The sequence below is a fragment of the Magallana gigas genome, chromosome 9 (assembly GCF_963853765.1).
Source record: "Magallana gigas chromosome 9, xbMagGiga1.1, whole genome shotgun sequence".
NCBI lineage: Eukaryota > Metazoa > Mollusca > Bivalvia > Ostreida > Ostreidae > Magallana > Magallana gigas.
This window is the reverse complement of record NC_088861.1, coordinates 10674010-10680741: the sequence shown is the minus strand read 5'-3', so window position 1 is coordinate 10680741 and position 6732 is coordinate 10674010. Positions and strand designations below refer to the sequence as shown.

The 6732-nt window shown below is 32.8% G+C and overlaps 1 long non-coding RNA gene across 1 annotated transcript; it reads right to left on the bottom strand.

Moving 5' to 3' along the window:
- Positions 1 to 476: 476 nt before the first annotated feature.
- LOC136271355 (uncharacterized) lies at positions 477 to 1786 on the bottom strand. Its single transcript, XR_010709291.1, has 3 exons — positions 1685 to 1786; positions 946 to 1115; positions 477 to 566 (listed from the first exon to the last, which is right to left on the bottom strand). It is a non-coding gene; the product is annotated as an uncharacterized lncRNA (long non-coding RNA).
- Positions 1787 to 6732: the final 4946 nt, after the last annotated feature.

Sequence of the window (6732 nt, the reverse complement as noted above, 5' to 3'; positions counted from 1 at the left end):
AGGAGATCAGTGGGACCAGATAGATAAAACAAAAATGCTCAAAAAATAATGCAACAGAAGGAGCATTTAGCAATATGATAAAATTTACTTCTACAAACAAACAAATCCATCTTTAAGTCATCCACTCCTTTCTATTAAAGTGCTCGCCTGTAAAAAGCAAAAATAAGATCGGTTATTTTAAGGACATGGAGAGAGAAAAAAAGAAAATATGGTTATCATTTTTCATAGCACGAAAACATGATCTAACAATAATGCCTTTCTTTGATGAAACACCCACAATACTTAAATTGACATGTTGATGAATTTTGTAAAAACACTTCTCCTGTTTAGCCTTTAACCACAATCACCAACAATAATTAACTGTTCAATGATTGCAACAATATCTACTGGACATGCAAAGATCAAGTATTTTAAAACAGGTTACAATTCTCTATATGCTTTTTCATTTGTGCCTAAGGCATAAACATGCAAAAAGCTTAATTCGTACCATTGGAACTGTTTACGAGCTTTCTTCTGTCCGGGCTTGTTTCTTTCCTTCACACGGCTGTCCCTATCCAGGAGGCCAGCTAAAATAAAAAGTAAAGTTTTATTATGCTTATACATATAATTAATTATTTATAATGAAAAAAAAGTCCCACTGGAATTTCCATTTCTATTATAGAAGTTTTGTTCAAAAATATTCCTATTTCACTCTTATTTGTGGGATTCGAACCAATGCTCGGTAAGAACACAAAAAACTTTAAATGTATTCAAGGACCTACAAATAGACAGACTGCAATTGAATAAGTAGCCTGATGTATTGAAAATTGCAAATATATTAAACAAACGAATTTGACAATGCCATTGATTTTCAAATAGTTATTGAAACAAGGCCTTTCTATGCATTTAATCTAATAAATAATGTAATCTATATACTTGTAAACATTTTATATACTCAACACTTACACAAAGACAATTTATTGACCATTTGCTGTGACACAAAGGCGAGTCGGGCATTAGACAGACCATGCCTGATGGCGCCCGACTGTCCTATTTCTCCCCCTCCCACTACCCGGGCGTGAACATCCACCTTATTCAGGGAACTAGCCAGCACCAGAGGAAACAACACCTGCTCCCTAGGAAAGTAATAGGATAAAATGAATCCAAATATAAACTATACATGATGAATTCTAGCTAGAAAGATGTTATTTAATTTGAGGAAATAGAAGATCCTTTTTTTGTTTGCGGAAAAAAGGTAACATTTTAATTTAATAACATTGTTAGTGTTGGTCTGTTACATGTTCATTTAATTTTTCAATTAAAAATCTGATAGGTTTTAGACTTTCAAACTGAATATTTTTTTTTATTTGTATTGAATACAACCTACCCATGTCTGTATCAACAACTACAGATGAGATGATGTAGAATACAAAATGTATATATGTATCATATAGTAAAAAAGATATTAAAAATTTAAAGGATAGAAAATGGGGGGTGATCATTTTTAAACTTTAGAAAATAATTTGTGTATTCATGTTGGATTACATTTGTGCACATGGAAAACATTAACCAATTATATATATTCAATAAATATATGAAGACCAAATGTTTTTAAAAACAGGTTGTTGTTTTTTCTCATTTACAATGTAGCTGTATCCAAACACAGCAATACCTCAAATATACATGTACGAGCCAACTGTTTTACCTGGCATACTGGGATTCAAAATATTCGATTCCTTTCCCATTAATCTCCAGGATGCCTTCTCCCTCTGTTTACACTGTCACCTGTGCAATCACTGATTTCCTGTAACCTGATTGGTTAAAAATAGTGCAACAGCTTAAGTCTAAGGCAACTGCAACAATGTGAGATTCCAGATAAGTAATTGTTAAAACTCGCTGTGTAAAATATTTTTTACAAATAATTTTCAAAAATATTTAAGTATCTCACACATATTTTTCATTTGACAAACTTAAACATTTTTAACACTTTTTTTGTTGACCTACACAGTGGTATTGTACAATCTAAATATGTTATTTTTGTTCATGTGCCTTACGTACCATTCTATGGTTTCGAGTGATTTGAACTAAAATGAACTGTTCTAAAGAGTTAGCTGTTTCGTTATATCGAGTCATTTTTCGTTATGAAGAGGTGATAATATCGTTACACATTTGTAACTACATGTGTACATGTAATTGTCAGCTACATGTTATCTCATTATAGATAGCTATTTAATCATAAAGAGTTAGGGGTTTTTGGTTTGTTTGTTTTTTTGTTTTTTACTATAGCGATTGGTGTCTTGTAATGGGAAATTATTTATCTCGATATAACGAGTTAAATTTCTCATATTCAGAGACAGGATGTATGTTATCCTCATTTCATTGAATAAATCCAACCTTTATTGAAATAAATTAATGTTCCACTTTAAACAGAATGTTCTTTCATAAATAAATGTATTTAAGTGATACATGTAAAAGATCGATTTGAAAAAGGGTAATTCCTAAATACTGATGATCTGGGGGGGTTTTGTTGGGGGTTTTTTTGTTGTTGATTTTTTTTTGGGGGGGGGGGGTGCTTCATTAAAAGTGTTGAAACAATCATTCCTTATTGTAAGTGGGGTATAATTAGCCAAAGATCATAGAGTCCTACAACTGTCATATGATTATCTATTGATTTCCATCATTTTTATTGTATTCAAGAAATGTTTTGGACAGAAATGAATCCAATGAAAATTCGGTGTTAGGGTGAAAGTATTTTTATTATAATCAAAAAAAATTTTATGAATTGTACAAGTTGGAACGAGCTAACTATCATCGCTAACTGGAATCACATCAGATGTATTTCTTCCAACCGCAACTTCTTGGGGCTTTCGCGCAAGCTCGGACAAGTATTCCTTTTCAAAGAATGATCGGCATGTAATATCACAGGTCATGTAAAACGAAAGCATTACGCTACAGTCAATAAATATAATTGTTATATTCAGTAGAATATTCTCACTATATAACTCTATATAGACGAATAGTCAATAATTGTAATATTAGCTCGTCCGAAAAATATTGACCGGTCAATATTTTTTTGATATTGACCGGCTAGAAATAATATCTAATGAACATTCCCTCTGTTTCAAATATGTTGATTTGTAAACGATGACGTAAATAACCTTTCGCGACTCCAAAACAAGGTGATGTCATAATAGAGAGTCAGTCAAGGCAAGTAAACAACGGACGCGCAATGCGACGGTTTGCTATCATAACGGATATAACGATTTGCGAATTTCTGAGAAGGAAAATCAGGTAGAACATCTGTATGTTAATTCTTACAGTCGGCGGAATATCACTAGTCACCGTTTGATGCGGAGGATATTTTGAAAATGAACTTTGCACAAAATTGAATTCGTGAATTCTTTGTTGAGCTGAGAAAATTACGGCGATCTGTTTTCAATTACTTTCTTAAATTTTGATTTGTTTTCGTCATATAACAAAACAAATACTGACTGTGTTTTCGGGCAACATTGATTATATTAGCCCCCTTGGGACGAAAATATTACCCTCCGCTTCGCGTCGGGCAATATTTCGTCCCTCGGGGGCTAATATAATCAATGTTGCCCTCAACCCCAGTCAATATTTGTATAATATAGCATCCCGTTTTGTTTATCCACGAAATAGAAATATGTTTTACTTTAAGTAGGCAATCCATACTTCTTAGACATCTGTGAAGAAAAACGTGATTTGAATCATTATGTAGGTAACTGTATAAATGTTTTATTTTCAAGGCAAACAGATAAAAGTAACGTTTTAAGTAATTTACGTGTAATTAAACATTTAAATGAAGTCACTGCATAGTAAATAAAGAAGTGCACGGCGCAATGCGTTAGCAAATAGTTAAATTTACCGGATACCCACTATGTAAACAACAGTGATCGGCCAAAACATCAATATCTCGAATATGCCTCCATGACGATTCCCTTTTTAAAAACTTGATATCAATACAACGCACTTTTCGATCTGATGAGATGTGAGCTCAATTTCATTAAATTCAATGATTTACCCTAAAATATACCACAGAAGCGGCATACAAGGTTGTCTAGCCGATGTTTTTTTTAATAGTAAGCGTATGTAGTATTTTCGTGGGAATATCTTTGACCATATGAATAGAGTATTTGGTAGAATTGTTTTGAGATTTACTAAAGTTAATTTCATAATTTTTTTGTAACCTTAGCAACGGCATGGACCAAATATTATTGCCCACGCAATGTAAGGTAAATTACCCGATCTGGGTGGCCTCTTTGTTTAATGATACCTTTTAATTGTGAGCTCTCTATCCTCCTAAATCATTCCATTTTTTCCCGTACCGAAGAATTGTAAAAGTATGATTTTGAAGTCTAGGCGTGAGTTTTCAAGTTTTTGGACAGCGTGAAGGGAAGAGTATTTGATTATGAAAGAACCTTAAAACTAAGTATTGGTTTAAGATACGAGAATAGTACTGTCGTTAACAAAGGTATTCATCACAATCTAATATATGAACATAATAGGTTAGATTTCAATCTACCTTTTTGAATTAATGTCCTCCTCTGAATGCCTTTGGAAATACAAATGTTCTGAATGAGCGGGATTTAAAAGTTGTTGTGTCGAAGCCAATGAATTTTAACAGCCTTATGTAGTAAACATATGAATTCCTACATAGTGAGGGGTTTGGGGGGTTTTTCACCTGAGATATGTTGAAGCAGACTGTGGTATATTTTGATATTTATGTTTCAAGTAAACATTCTACACAATGTCTAAGAGGGACGAAAATTCCGGAGGTAAGCGAGTATACGTGTCGTCACTGCCTGGGGGGCCAAGGACCTAAATTTTTCCCACTGAAATCGAGAAATTGTGTCTGTACTGTAATTTTGTTAATGTGGAACATGCCTATTCTAACGAATGTGCAGATAAAGGATTAAGTAGATATGGTGACAAAATGAGTCTGAAATTTTCAGATTTTGATTTTTCATTAAATGTGTACAATGCTAAACTCATGTATCTTAATTAGTTCACCAGACCAGTATTTGATCGTAATATATCAAAACTGGGGATTCTTTTTTACGTGAGTACCTAATTTGCAATTCAACCGTTTTCCATTAAATCCCGATAACACGTACGAAATCGCGAAAGCCGATTTTTTATCATAGTTTCATGTAGTTTACATACTCGTGTGTAAAAAATGAAATTTTTGAGATTTTAAAATTCGCAAGTTGTGCTTCTTGCAATTTTATCCGAATATGTATTCCTCCCGTTAATTAGGAACGTACAGTATAAAGCAAATACGACACTGAAATCACTTTATAAAAAGGAGTTCGTGTTATAACTTTTGATATGTCGTGTGAAGTATTGAAAGCTTGGTTTTGCTTTTGTTTCATATAGTAAGAATGATATTATATATGTATTAGTTATAACATTGACGTTCAATTTGGATCAACCTGTGACCGCGTAGATTTTACGGTGCTAGGGTATTCTTCTGAAACTGCATCCGTCGTGTGCAGTACGGACGGGGTGAGGGAATGATGGCGTAAAAGGAACAAGTTATAAGGATGAGGCGCTTTGTGGGCCGTAAGATAGAAGGTTATGTGTGCCGTAATCTCAAGGGTCCACCAATATGCAATTCCAGAGAAATAGAACCAAGTGATGAAGGATTCCGTATTTATTATCAATCAAGTTTAAAGGATGAACAATAACAACCAAATTGGGGACACAGACGGAAGTGGCCGGTAATGCGTCAGGCCTCCGAACTCTAGATTGATAAATACAATTCAGTATATATAAGAATCTAAACAATGAGTAAAAGTGACAATTTGATGACATCAAATAAATTGAGTTAAAGATTCACAGGTATTAGGTAATAAGATTAACTCAATGAGTCGTTGATGGCGAGGCCATGAAAGGCATAATTATAATTACACAATGTTGTTTCAAGAGATTAGAAGTTCTTGGGAGAAACATCTGTTTGATTTGTAGTTACAATTAATACAGAGTCTGCCAGGTGTCAATGGCTAATTCACTTTGTAAACATTAAATTCTAAGAATATATGACAAAATAAATGTTGTAGTTGAAAAGTAAAGTCCGAAATAAAGTAATTATAGAACAGTCAATTTTGCAGTGTGATAAACCTATGGAATGCCTTAGTAATGAACATGTACTTAAAATTTATTATAAACAAGAAATTGCGAAAAATGAAATCTTCCAAATTTCAGCTCGTTTAGTAGCATTGTCCTTTAGACATACAATTTGTTTCGATAGTTATTAGTTACTTGTACAGATTTGATAGTTTTTAGCGAAAAACATATTTCCTTGGGTAAAAAAAATTAATAAAAGGACTTGAAACCCTTGTAACTGATAATTTCACAGACTTAAATTTACATTTAATTTTTACTGTGATTTCTTATAGCATGATATTTTTCATCTATGGTTTAATAACGATAACGATAAGTTCAAGTTCTTTATTCCGAGAGACAAATGTCTCATAAGTTATACATATGAACATATACATATTAAATAAACAGTAAGAAAAACAAAGTGTACATAATCAATTTGGATAATTCACAGGAAGAGTTCGTTGCTTGTTTGCATAATATAAATATTTACCTAAATTACACAGTTCTTGAGTATTAGAGGTAGATAATAACTGTATAACTTTATAGACACTTGGTTTTCGGGAGTAGTGTTTTTTAATAATGGGTGAGAACCTAGTAAGTTGCAAGAACTTGTGTTCGAACCCT